Here is a 14,928-nt window from a genome sequence, read left to right as displayed (position 1 = left end):
AAAGATTTCGAAGACCAATAGTTAGAGACGTTTCTAAAGAGCTTGGAACAACTGCTTAGACACAAGAGATTAACTTAGCCAAGTCAGGAAATGTAGTATCAAAGATAACAGTCACTAGAACTGTGCACAGGAATGACTGTGATGCTGCAGACCAAGAAAAATGTCTTAGAGCCAGACTGGAGTAGAGTACCATAAAAACAACAACAGGGATGAACAAGAGCTCTACAATCACAACAAACATGTGTGAAGTACACTAAGAACAACCTGGAGAAAGATTCTAATAATAATAATAATAATAATGGAGTGGATTTATATAGTGCTTTTCAAGGCACCCAAAGCGCTTTACAATACCACTATTCATTCACTCTCGCATTCACACACTGGTGGAGGCAGCTACAGTTGTAGCCACAGCTGCCCTGGGGCAGACTGACAGAAGCGAGGCTGCCATATCGCGCCATCGGCCCCTCTGGCCAACACCAGTAGGCAAGTAGGGTAAAGTGTCTTGCCCAAGGACACAACGACCAGGACAGAGAGCCCAGGGATCGAACCGGCGACCTTCCGGTTACAGATGCGATTCCCAACCCCCTGAGCCACGGTCGCCCACTCAAAGTGTCCTTTGGTCAGATAAGACTAAACTAAGATGTTTGGAGAAAGCAGGAGGAGAGAGACCACAGGGAAGCACGGTGGTGGGAGCATTATGCTGTGGGGACACTTCAGTGTGTCTGGAACTGGGAATCTCATCAAGGTGGAAGAAACCATGAAGGATGTGTGAAGATTCTGAAAGAAAACCAAAAGCGGTCAGCAGCAAAACTGGGCGTGGCACATAGCTTTGTCGTCTTACATGACAATGACCCAAAACACACGTCCTGGTGAAGAAAGACCTCCAGAAGTTCAAAGTGAGCGTTGCTGACTGGCCTGCACAACGTCCTGACTTTAAAATCTGTCGGGTGAACCAAAGACCAGGGTCCTCGCTAGAAGGCAGTTAAATCTGGAGGATCTGGAGAGGTTTGCCAGAGAAGGACAGGCTGGGGTTGCTCCAGAGACGTGCGTGAAAATAATTATAAACCAAGTAAAAATAAAAGTGCCACCTGTGCACAACTGCAGCAAATGTATGCATGTTTATCTGTGAATTATCTGTGTTGTCTCAGTGGATGGAGTGAACACTTTCAGCGAGAAAGAGAGTGCGTGCACTTGTGTGTTCATATATGCGTGTAAGCTTTGCATTCAGCGTTACTGTTGTGAATGTAGGCCAGACACGAACGTACCCACTGATATGCAAATAAGCTTGTGTGGGTGTGTGAACATGTTAGTGAAAAATGAGTGTGAATTTCCATGCATGAGCATTTATTTATTTGCTAGTGTGTCTGTGTGTACATGAGTCACACATGCATATTCATTTTATGCTGGGATACTTTGAGAGCGACTTGTGAGTCAGCTGGTACCTTTCAGAAATGATGTCAATATACGTCAGCAATGTTTGCAAGTTTGTTCATTTGACAGAGATATTCAACACAAACAAAGACATCAGATTCATAATGACGTACTGACGCTGGTGTTTTCATTACGAGCTGCCAAAACTCGAGGTGACCGTACCAAAGAGAAAACGTACTTACTGGTGTTTAAAATCTTTAACTTTACAATCAGTTAGATTTGATAAAGAGTTGCCTTAGTCAGTCAGCAGAAACAGTTGATGTACAGTCACTGCACAGCAAATCCAGCATGTCCAAATTAACACTGTCGGATTTGATTTCAACACTATTAAAGTGTCTATATGGGTCCACACCAGAGAGTGTTAATTTAACTCTTTTTGGAGAGTTGGTACGTTAACTCTGATTTAGTGTTAAACACCAAATCTGTCTGGAGTTGATAATTTAACACTTGGTGTTAAGAGTTTATATATTAACTCTCAAAGAGTATTTTAGTTTAACTACGTAAGAGTTATCTTCTAATTCATTCTAAAAAGCAGGAATTTTACTGTTCTGAACTTCTAGAAATTTCTTTTGGAAATAAACATTTACTAAAAAGATGCAATGGTTTTTGAAAAACATTTATTCTGAACTGTGCACCACAATTTCAAAACATTTTCTGAAAGATGTAACAGTGTACATGTTCTCACTTTCATTAGAATTTTGTTTATCAAAAGGTCTGACATGGTAAATGCAAATAACAGCATTCTCAACACTTATTTCTTCAATACAATATGCATGTCCTTCATTCATCACTTTGTGGAACTTCAACGCACTTCTGCTCTCCCCCATATTCCATCTTCACAAGCATATCCTGTGCGGAGATCGAATAAAAATTAGTTGACACTAGTTAATGGCACAAATAATCCAGTAAACAATTGCAGCACAGTAAAAAAAAAAAAAAAAAAAAAAAAGGAATCCTCTTTGAGCCAGGTAATACTGAACTAAATGTAAAACTTTTTCATTTTTACCTAAACCGTGTGCACAAAACTCTGGAGGGATCTATGCTAACGTAGAATCCAGTCAGGACGTCAGCTACTGCTGTTTGCACGTTTGTTTTTTTTATGGGCGATCGTTTTCAGGCTTCAAGTAGCACCATTATACCAACATTTCACATTCTAGACATTGTTTTAGGTGTATTTGACCAAAGATTTGACTGAAAATTCACATGCAAGCTTTTTTTCAAGGCTGTGGTATTTGCCCGCAAACAATACCTTTCAGCTAGCTAAAACAGAATATTATGCTATCACCGAGCAACATGGCTAATGCCTTTCACACAGCTTTGTCTCAACTCCAAAGAACCACAGAAGTAAAAGCTCATAATAATAATTGAAACAATCTTTGAAAAAATGACTTACCAAGCATGGCAAACAACTCAAATATGTAGAGCAAAATGTTCTGAAACGGCTTCACTTCAGCTTCGATTGGAGCCGTGCTGGGGGCGGAGTCTGTGAATTTACTCTGTTGGTGTCATAGCCCCTCTAGGAGTTCAGAGTTAAGAGGTCAAGAGTTAATGTTTCCATTGTAACACCTCCAGATTTGACAGAGAAACACTCATTTTTAACACTCGATTTTAACTACTATCATTTTACACCTCAGAGTTACATTAAAAGAATGTGACTCTACTTAGAGTAAAATTAACTCTACTTTTGCAAGAAGACTATTAACACCAAAAAATTTAACACTTTTGAATTTGCTGTGTGGACACTTCATTAGACAGACGTTGCTAGAAGTGGGTTGGACCCCTTTATCCTTTAGAACTCCCATAATACTTTGTTGCATAAATTAAACTACAAGTGTGGGTAACATTACTCAAAGATTTTGGTCTGAATTGACGTATCAGGATCACACAGTTGCTGTTGTTGTGTTATCCTGATAGAAAACACCTTAAAAATGGGCACACTGTCTCATAAAGGGATGGACATGATTAGCAACAATACCCGAGCAGGCTGTGCCATTAAAAAGGATGTTCAGTTGGTACTAAGGAGCCAAGTGTACCAAGAAAATATCCCCCACACTATTACAAGCAGCAGCAGCGTGAACCATTGATACGAGGACGGATGGATCCAAGTCTGACCCTACCACAAGAATGTCTCAGTAGAAATTGAGACATCTGATGCGTGTCTGCATTCATTGGATGTAATCGGTGGTTATTTGAGTTAATGTCGCTTTCCTGTCAGTTCAAAGCAGTCTGGTTATTCTCTACTGACCTCTAAAATCATCAAGGCATTTTCTTTGCTGTTCACTTCTCTTTTCTATATCTGTTTCTCTCTTCCTCGAATCATTCTCTATAAACCCGAGAGATAGTTGTGTTGGAAAATCCCAGCAGATCAGCAGTTTGTGAAATACTCAGAGCAGCCTGACTGGTAGCATTCAGAGTTACTCAGATCAGTTTTTTTCGCGGCATCCGCAATCACGCCTCACCGGCTTAAAGGGTGAGCCAGCTCCTGAATGGTGGTTGTTGTTGGTGGTATGTGCCTGGCTGGGAGCTGCAAAGCTGCAGCCGAGTGTTTGTACAGCAACTGGAAAGAATAAAAGATCCTGGAAAGCATGGAAATGCCGCCGGGTCGGCCGTGGTTCTATGACAGGGTGTTCAGAAGCAGCAGGAATGAAGGAAAGCCAGGAAAGCAGAGGTGAGAGTAGGGACGTTAAATGTTAATGTAGGGACTATGACTGGTAAATTGAGAAAGCTGCAAGGATTAAATGGTGTTAGTTGAAGATGAAAGAATGCTGCACAGAGTTGAATCAGGCTCCTGGTGGTAGAGAAGAGATTCCAGATACCGGTAACTAGTTCATAGTTTGGTGAGGGACAGCGCCAAGAAGATGGGACTTGGTGGTGGAATGAGGAAGGATAGGCTTTTTTTCCAAATACAGAGGTTAGTAAAGAAAAATGAGATGAAGAAAGCAGACAGGAGTGCTGAGAGAGGTGGCTGAGACGAAGAGGACATATATCAATTGGTCAGTCAGAGGCTGGAGTTGGACAGCCCTGATCTAAAGCAACAGACTGACCAGGATGGACGGGATTTGAAATGACTACTGTAGTTTTCGGGTCATAAGCCGCTACTTCTTTCCCACACTGTGAACACTGCGGCTTATACTTGCGTGCGGCTAATGCATTTTTTTGTGCACGGTATATATTTTTACCGGTTGTTAAGAGTTGTAATGTTGTTTGTGCACTGTTACGTAAAAAAACCATAAGCAACGTAATTTGTGTGTTACTGATACGTACGTATACTTACAGGAAGCCGTGTTACAGCTGCTGTTCGAGGAAAAGAAGCATTTGCAGTATGTATTTTTGTATGTTACCATAACGTTTATGTTACCATGTTTATGTTACCTTACGGATTAAATTAAACGTTAAAAATCCTCACGTGTAATATTTCTGTGTAAATATCTCATATTACAAGTGAAACGCATACGGCTTAAAATCCGGTGCGGCCTTGTACAAGTACAAAATTGATTTTCTTTCTAAAATTAGAGCATGCGGCTTTTAATCAGGTGCGCTCTGTAGTCCGGGAATTACGGTATATCAGAGGGACGGCTAAATAAAAAACATGTTTTTATAAACAAACTATCTGGTTTGCTTAAGTGTGTTGCACTGCTTTAAGTGTTGTTCCAAACATACACATTCTTAGACCTTTTTAAGATCTTCCAAGAAAATGTGAAGCGTGAATCATCATCAGGAGCAAGGGGGAAAAAAAAGCCTTGTAGTAACAGAAAACTGACTCTCAGGCAGTTTAGCTTTATTGTAATGTCAGTGTGATGATCTGCTGCTGTGTGAAATATGCCGAGGCCAATTTCTGACGCAACAAGCACTCTTTGGAACGGGCCCGAAGGTGGAGGACGCAGTGTAAAGCAAGTGTGTGTGTGAGATCGATGGGCTTTAATGTGACCCCGGTGCAAGTGCCGAGGTGAGGGATGCATATTCATTGTAGGTCCTTATCACAGATACCATCTGCTCAGGAGCAGTGCCACACTGGAGGGACACCCTGATGGAGGAAACAAACGCTCTCCCTTAACGCTGCACATTGAGCTGAATGATTAAAGGCATATATTAAAAATGAAGGGCTCTGGAGGGGAGAGAGAGGTTTGCAGATGAAAAGAAAAACACAGACGAGCTTGGATATGACAGGTACGAGGTGAACAGTTTTAACTGGCAGAAAGTGTAGAGAGTGTCACTTTACTTTTCTCCATCTTATAAAACCGACTGGTTAGGCGTTTTGTCTTTTGCATTTTGCAGAAAGGAAATTGAACATTTCATTTCAATTCCAGTTTATTCAAATAGTTTGTTTTGCAGTGTTAGAATTGCCACCCGACACAAAAACATACAGTGAACTGTAAAAACGACTTTTTACAAAACCTTTTCAGGGAACTTTAAAACTTATATTCACATTTTCACTAACACATCACAGAAATACCATGAAATACATCCTTTTATTTAAAATGTAATTGTAACAGGCGTTAATGCAGGAACTGTGACTGAAGCCTGCCGATGAGTCTCAGTCGAAGGTAAAATTCTCTTCTGAGGATCACAACGAAGACCCATTAGACTGTGACCCCCAGAGATTTTTGATCTCTTGTGGCTAGTTGCAAAAAATGATACCTAAGAACTGCGAGAGCAGGAAATATAAGACAATTATTGAAAGAGAAAGAATCGCGATGACTTAGAGCTGAACACTAAAACAGATAATAAGCGGCATATGAATAACGAGAAGCTATCGACGAGCACAGCTGGCTGCTGCAGCTCCAGTTTGAAACACAGACATGTGTATCTGTGTGTGATAGAGAGAGGGAGGGAGGAAGTGTAGTTAGTGATTCTAATTAGTTGATTCAAATCAGTTAAGGGACTGTTACCTAACTGCCGCTGGTCCCACCGACAGCATGGATGGGAACGCACACTATTTCCATCATAGTGGCTGAAGGGGACTCAGCCACCCATGGAGATTAAGCTAATTATCTTTCTGCTATCTGTACGCTAAAGTGCTTTCAATCTCTCACAATGGCTCGTATTAAACAGGTTGAATAACCGTCAAGATGCCGAAGTGGAAAGTAAAGCATCAGCTTTTTGAATTATTTTCACACAATAAAAGCAAGTCAAGTAGCAATCGATTAAGTAGAAGAAAATAAAAGAACATAATGACTGAACAGTTTATATAAGGAAATCAGAAATCGGTTGGTGGAAGGTAGCTCGATAAAATAAAGTTAAGGGAAGCATAAAAAGGGAGGATTTTACTATTTACTTTGCTATCAGTAACAAAGTTTTCCATTTCTTTAAAAACATGTGGCTGAACTCCTCAGCCTCTTTAAGGGAGGAGCAGCCACTGCCCAAAGCTCGTGATAGCAGGTGAGGGTGGGGATAAAGATTGAGCGGTAAGTCTAGTGCAGGCATCTCAAAGGGCCGGCGCCCTAAAGCTTTTCCATTTTCCATTATTATAAATTCTTACTTTTATATTCCTGTTTTCTGATTTCACTATAGAAATAGTTGTAGCATTAGCTAACAAAATGACAATCAGTAACATTACCATAGTTAAATAATGACACTAAAATGAACTTTAAGGATGTGCAAAATTGATCATCTGGTGTCTGGCTGGCAATATGTGTTTGCTGAAAACATTCAGGATGGTACAAATTAAAAAGAAAACTAATATATTATATTTTAGACATTTACATCGTACATCTTTGGTCCAATCTGGTTAATCGTGGTAAAAATTAAAAAAAAGGGAGGGGGGGGGGGGGGGGATAAATAGCACGATGAGCTAAAGTGACACCTTTGATGTATTTTCATTACTGTAACTGCTTCAAAATGTATTAAAAATGTAAAATTTTCTATTGCATTTTGGGTCAAGTCTAGCTTGGTCCCTCTGCTTGGTAAGAAAAAAAAAAACAGACTAAGCTGCATTTGGATATATTTATTTATACTTTATGCGCATCATAATGAATGAGTCTGGCTAATACCATTACTGTTATGGAAGCAGTTCCCCCAGCTGTTATATATAATTACCAGTCAATACTGATTATTAATAATTGGAAAAACTATGTGAAGGTCTGAATTTAAATGGAGCAGAATTATTCTCATATCTGCTGCATTAGTGTTGTATCCATGCACCTTGTTAGACTGTGTCCATTTTCCTGGTAATTAGATAAATATCTAAATTGCCATTTTCTACATGACTCTGAGTTACCTACAGGTTATATAATCACAACATCATGAATGTTTAAGGGATATGAGGATGTAACCACCTTAAAAACAGATAAACAGCCTCTGACTATAAAGTTTGTCATGAAGGTTTGGTATGAGCTGGCAGATTCATCTTTCTGTAAACTGGGAAAGCATGATGGTGTTCGAAAATGTAACACCCTGAATGATGATTCTGATAATCGCAGATGAACGTATGATTGTTTGTTTGTTTGTATTACAGCTGATGAAAATACATCAAGCAGATTTATTTTTTCAACATTCAGTCATTAAGATGACTTCCTCGACTGTCTTTCCACGTCTTTTTCACTTAAACTAGCAGCGCCAACACTGCACCACTCGCACCATTATGTGTGTCTCTACGTGTTTACAGAGAAATCACATCTGAGCTTTTGTACTTTGGACAACACTGATCTACAAAAGGTCCTTTTAAAACTTTTCAAAAAGGTGATTTTAGGCCAAAGTGTTGATTATGATGACAAACGCATTCATGACATTGAACAACTGAGGTCTCTCTCTCACACTCTGTGTGAGCGCATGTGTGTGTGTGCGCATGTGTGTAAGTGCATCTGCAGAGGGGTGATAAGACCTTTAATAATGAGCTTGTTCATTCCGTCATCAGTCAATGCACTGTCACTCTCTAGGCCGTATTCAGCCATTAATGCATTTTTCATTTTTATACACATAGACATTAACAGGAGGGGAGAGAGCCAATGAACAGTGAGAGTGGTGAGTGGGGTCCAGACAGTGACAAAATCTCCTTTTCTCTGTCTCTCACTCACATATTTTGTCAGCAGAGAGGTCATACCTAACCTTTAACTATACGTCTACGTACATCACGTGCACACATATGTCATCATTTACAAAAAATTATATAAATCTTCAGCTTGTGTCTTTCAAATGGAAAAATAAAAAACAAGCTTGATAAGCTCGTAAATGCAGAATCCTGATGACTCACAATGCATTTGTGATTTGAACACAAGTCATTTTAATCCAGCTCAGTTTAACGTCTTCCTCAGGTTTGGTACATAAGCTGCGAGCCCGAGAGGGCGACTGAGGCAGGAGGTGGACGAGCAGTTTGGGAGATAACATGTAGGTGCTGCCTAACAGAGACACATAGTCGCGGTTCTATCCCGTCAGAGGACTTTCTATGACTGGGAATCTGAACCCTGACATTTCTTGATTTATTCTAACTTATGTTTGTTCACCATCCAAAGTTATTACAGAGGGTTTTTTGTTCGCACCACACACAAGACTGGGTACCAAAGAACAATGTAAACACACTTAACACTTAGAATGTGTGTCCTACCCCAGTATCATGCCTCCCACATCCATACCAAGAAATGCTCATGTGTTGATCTGGTATAATCTTCTGTGTGTTCCACATGCACAGGGAACAAATGGACAACAAACAGAAAGTGACAAGGGGCACATTTCACTGACATACATATTCAGCATGTAAAATCAATGTTGGGGATTAGGATGTATTGATCTGAATATAAAAGCTGAATATTGTTAAGTCACTATTGATGCCACCTGGGCAGACCAGGAGAATGAATACCATTATCTAGGAAAATCAATGACACTAGTGTAGAGAGGATTTAAATAACTTTGTCTTTTAGTCTTTAGCTACAGCAACCAGGCAACTTTTATTGTGTATATAAATGTGTCTGTAGCATTTATTTTTATTCAAGCAGTGCTACACGTTATTCAGTTTTAATGAAAGTTGTGATGTATCAATATTGTATAGAGGGGTTAGTGCCACTGAAAAATGTTTTTAGGTCATGACTTTGTTTTTTCTTTCTACCAGAATTCTCTGGTGAGCCTGAGAGGTCAAACATGCTACAGCTTAAAAACATCACCAAATAGAAAAATGCAATATTTTAAACACAAAATCTAAGCAAATACATTAGCAATGACAACAGCTGCAGAAGTGATAGAAACCAAAGGATGTGAAGGATTGCACTGAGACAAGGATTCATCAGTGTTGTGACTTTTTTTCCCCCACTCGATAAAAGTTAACGTGAGGGTTCCTGATGGTTAGGGACAAATGCAATCGCATGGCAGGATGCTGTAAACGGACCAAACTTCAGTCAGGAGAACAACTGAGATAATCCATCCACAATACGAGGTTAGTCATTAATATACTGCTGCAGGGGCTGGGCTGTAGTTAAAGACTGAGCTTTAAAATGAACAGTGATGATAAAAACTGAGAGAGGCCGACAGTGATCACTGACTGTTTTTAGGGGCTTGTTGAGATTAAATAGAACAAGATACAAAGCATTAAAACATGTTAAAAACACAACAGCCTTAATAAACACAGAGTAGTTCGGACCTGGAAGCAGGTTTCATACATCATCACTTAACAACTGGATAGTCAGACTACTGAGACAAATTCTGAGAACAAAAGTTAACACGTTTTCTCACTTTGACTGTTTGTTTTTAGTGACCACAGTTATCTGTAATACTGAGAAGGCCAAGTGGCGACTTGGGGGTTGTAGAGCAAGCTGTACACAAAATGTCAAACTTTTAGCAAGCCATGACGTGATAATGCTATTCATCTCAAGCTTTTTCCCCCCTTCCTTTGACTACATCCAGTCTTTCAGCCCCTTTTTGTGCTCCACAAACTCCTACGAGGAACATGCTACATTTTAACAACTATGTTGCTCCAGTAAGTTCACTAACCTGAAGCTTGAAAAGTTTTTAGAAGAAGCTCAAAGGCTCTCAGGGGATGCTTGAATGGAAACTCCCCCACCCACACACGGATACCTTACAGGTCACAAAGGGCTTTTGCAGCGATGCGTTATGTCTGTTTAGAGAGCTCTTAGGCTGGCTAGGCTCCAAAATGTCAACACCCACAACTCCCGAGGTCATTTTATGAAGAGCACTGAGGAAGCACTGAGGACCTCCTACAACACACATATGTGGGCACAGCCGCACATACAACCTGCCGCTGTCCCCATCTGCTGATAGCACACACACATGCTCGGTACAGAGGGGGGTTTGAACTGTGTCCAAGTGGTTCTAGCTGTGTCTACTGCTGCTGATGTCTGAATACCTTTCATTAAAGGTTTGTGTGTTACCTTGTGCAAATTCATACCAGCACTGTGGCACCAACAGACCCTTTTTATTTAGCCTTGAGCTAACGCCAACAACAAATTGTTTAAATGAGTGGTTATGCCATCAAACGAGGAGATCCACGTGGGAGTCGCCACACTGACAAGCAAGGTTGAAGCCTGTGGCTTTGAAGGCTCGGGTAATCTAAAATGAGAAGTGTTACTAGCAGTGATCCTGTGCCATAAGGAAAAGATAAAAGAGCAGCCAAAAGACTCTCATGCAGTCAGATTTGCAGAGGGTGATATGAAATGCTAAATGAGCAGCAGAGATTTAACGGAAAACTGCCGGTTCATTCTTTTCATTGCGAGTTTGCCTTTCCTGGAAATTGTGTAAACACTGTTTGTGGGTTGCTGTGTGTTTTTTGACACAACCATGCACTCATTGTGCTCGTCTCAGCCACTTAAGGGCCATGGAACACAGGGCATCACAGACCAACAACAATAACTGAGGCTACACCGTGTCTGCACAGTACAGATACTTCCTGAGTGGAGACCAGCTCCTCTTGGGTTTCATCTTCACATCATACAGCAGTTGAGTCACAGACACTCAAAGATACATCTCGAGGAGTGCTTACACAGGCATGAAATATTCAGGAAAGTGTCGTGTTCACACTCCAGAAGAACTGAGTGCCATGTAAGAGTCATACTTCTGCCTTATTTTCTCAGCACTATAAATGGTCTAATAAAACAAAGGCAACAACGTCTGTTGTTTCTCACAGGTGTGACAGTTGCGTTCATCTTGTATGGTAGCTGTTTCCACATGCACAAATTGGATAAGAGTTATAGGAGTGCCTTTCATTATGGTTGTCCGTGTATAAATTCTTTAAATTAATTGGTTCTGTCATTTCAAAGTCATTTAACCAGACCTGTAACCCATGAGAGGGACGTACAAAGAGAGACGTGTAGCCACAGTTTAACGTTTAGCAGCTCTTTGTAATATTGACCCAATTTATCCATGTCAAATAATATCAAATTAAATTACTTGTCACCATCATAACCTCTGCTTTAAAATCAAACCTTTTCCTGGGAATTATATTCATGCATCTCTTTTTTTCACTAAACTGTTTTTCCTGTTTTGCTGCTTCTAATTCTACTTAATCGTCTTCTTTTAACATTTATTTATGACTCATCTAAGAGAGACAAATTTAGAGAGGTTAAGAGATACAGGCGATAATATATACAAAATATTTTTTCACTATTGCAACACTACACCTTTTCAGGGTAAATAATAAAGCATGAGAAATTTCTTTGATTGTATTTATGGAACTCAAGCTTTTTTTTTGCCTGTCCCATTTGGTTCTTTAGCCATCAGAATTATTGTCTGAACTCGAGCTTTGCTTACTTTTTTAGTATTAAGTTTAGTCCTGCAATATTTATTAAGATTGAACTAAAACTACTGTAATGCTCCATACACTGCAAAAAATGCATTTGCACTCGTAAACATGAAGCAATAATTTGGAGTGAAATGTAAGTGAAATATATGAAAATTTATTTTATTTTCATTATTTCAAATAATTATTCATTAAGGAAATTTTGCTTGGTATAAACTGAATGTATATCAATCATGTATATGTTGTTCTGGCTCCTTAAGAGTCACCACTCATGTTATGTAGTGTTATACAAGTTCATGCAATCTTTATTCGTTTCTGGCACACTGTTCATTTTATTTTGACATTCTACCGGAAGTGCTACTTCTCATTACTTCCTGTCTAACGGGAGAAGGACAGTTTGCTACTCCTGTGCCTGCCTATGCTACCTCTTAAGCCAGCACAGTCTGTAAGTTGGCAGTATTGTTGTGTTTTATGTTAGCACTAACTGCCGTGTGTTGTTTGTGATATTTTGAGAAAGCAAATTGACTCAATGGTCGTGTCCAAATTCATGGGCTGCATTCTCCTGAGGACCCGGCCTTCGCGGTCTACGTGGGCCGGGTCCTCAGAAGATCGGGTAGGCTGGAAGTAAACGTCCGTGAAATTGGACGGTCTAGCCTTCTGATTAGCGTCACCGCTGTCTCGGTGGAGTTTAATAAACTCAGCCGTCTGCTCCTTGCTGTCTAAAATATAACAGGACACTGGAGTAAACTCTCGGCCATCTCACACTTCTGTTTAATCAGTTTTCTGTTTGACGTTTAGTCAGCTGTGTAAAAACCAAGGAGGAACCCACCCGGGGGATTAATAAAGTTTTATTTTATCTAATCTAATAACTTTAATCTCAGCCAAACCGATTTACTCACGAACAAACAAAACACTGAAAAAAGCCCAACAATAACATTTTTAGGTTGTCTAAGTGACTTATATATTACGTTTGTCACGGCCGGTGTTCCAGATCAACTGGCGTTTAGATCAACTGGCGTTGGTCGAACAGATGTGTGGCAGTCTTGCCTTTCAGTAGCTCCTACCGACAAACCAGCAAAAAAAAACGGCAAATGTGTCACCTGTGACACTTGTGAGGTTATCTCAAACACACTCCGTCAGTCTTGATGCTGTTGAACAACAAAATGTTTAAAATGTGGCGAGTTTACCTGGTGATATCCTCATGCGCGACGCGATCGCGAAAACAGCAAACAATTAACACCACGCCGATGTTGTTCACAGGACAGCAAGAGTAAACGATCGGGAGACTCTTGTCGTCGTTATCGTTCCCCTCGCACGGTTTATTTCTCCGGTTTCAGCGTTTTTGCTTCACAACTACAGCGAGCAGTTTACTTTGTGCACTAACATGGACTCGAGTCAACCAGCGCCACCTCTGGCCAAGTGCCACAGCCTACAGCCAGATCAACCTGTGACACACATCTGCAGCACGTTTGATTTCGTTTCTTGCACAACACATTTGTACCTTTCAATTGTGTCTGTCTGTGAATCATGCAAATAAACCTTTGAAATGAATGAAATGATATCATATATTCCTTATTGGCCTACATTTGTACAAAATCCCAAATTATATACACAAAGTCATAGAAATCACCACTCCAATTGGTCATCATGATTTTGATATTCTCTTTTCCCATAACAATGAAATACACCTTGGACAAATATGACACATCGATATTTCATTAGTGTCGTCACATCACATCCTGTAAGCATCATCTGCCTGTGTCCTTTCCCTGGAAATTAATATTTCCAGCCAATATAGGCAATCCATCAACATGGCTGGAGAGTTGGTAGTTATATATAAAGTCAGTGACTCAGGTGTGTCGCTTGGTTTGTCATCTGTTTGTGAGACTGGAGGAGACGCAATCTTGTGTTTTAAATCTTAGTTAGGAAGATTCCTGTTTTAAAACAAGCACGTATTGTGAGAAATGCAAGAAGTACATCTGCAGAAAGTACACAGTTACATTCTGTCCATCATGTGGACAAAATTGAAAATGTTGAGCATTGAAAAACTGAGAACGTTGGGCAAGTTCAAAAGAAATGTGTTTGTAAGAACGAAAAACCAAATTGTTCCTAAAATAGTTATGTTGTATGTCTGTGTTCTACATGTTTATCTGATGGGAAATAAAGTTGCTATTGTGTCATTGCAGTTTTTGAACAATTCTGAGTGGATTTACACAGTACGGATCTAAATGACCCGCAACAAAATCAATGTCATTTTTTTGTTCTTCAACATAATACAAGGGTTCATTTCCAAAACTTGCCTATGATCTTCAATTTGTAGCAGATCCACTATCACACAGCAGCTAGAGCAGTTTCAAATGGAGGTCAGTCCACTGCTACCACCTGTGGCCAAATACCATAGCCCACTACTAGATTAACTTGTGACACATCTTCACCTGCTGCTATGATGACATTGAGTAGAGGCTGAGTGGCTGCACTTACCCCTGGTACATTCAAATCTACCCACAAACATGTTGAAAGATGCAATGGCAGCAATGTGGATTGTCAACACTAAAAACAATCAGTAAGCAAAGACAACAGGGATCACTTTTTACTGTTTATTTAGCACCCACAACATTTGTAGTCGCCTTCTGCACAGGGAAAGTCCACACACACTGTGTGGTACCACTTTCCACAGAAGGTGCATTCAGTCTGCAAGATTGAATGAGATTGTCAGAGTCATTGTCTGACTGTTTATTACTGATCACCTGCTGTACATTCACAGTAACTGCCATCTCCTTACAAATGTTCATTAGATTGACCACACTTATACAGACTGT

General features: G+C 40.0%; 1 protein-coding gene and 1 long non-coding RNA gene across 2 annotated transcripts in view; both read right to left on the bottom strand.

Moving 5' to 3' along the window:
- The window catches only part of il1rapl2 (interleukin 1 receptor accessory protein-like 2), a 420,712-nt gene that overhangs the window by 105,985 nt on the left and 299,799 nt on the right, over window positions 1–14,928 (bottom strand). The window lies entirely within an intron of this gene.
- Window positions 2,219–3,124, bottom strand: LOC146581882 (uncharacterized). The gene is made up of 2 exons (XR_014893987.1): window positions 2,825–3,124; window positions 2,219–2,280 (listed from the first exon to the last, which is right to left on the bottom strand). It is a non-coding gene; the product is annotated as an uncharacterized LOC146581882 (long non-coding RNA).

The sequence above is a fragment of the Mchenga conophoros genome, linkage group LG2, assembly GCF_057382185.1.
Source record: "Mchenga conophoros isolate Kocher_MC1m ecotype Shallow Benthic linkage group LG2, M_conophoros_male_GT1.1, whole genome shotgun sequence".
NCBI lineage: Eukaryota > Metazoa > Chordata > Actinopteri > Cichliformes > Cichlidae > Mchenga > Mchenga conophoros.
This window is presented reverse-complemented; position numbering and strand designations above follow the sequence as displayed.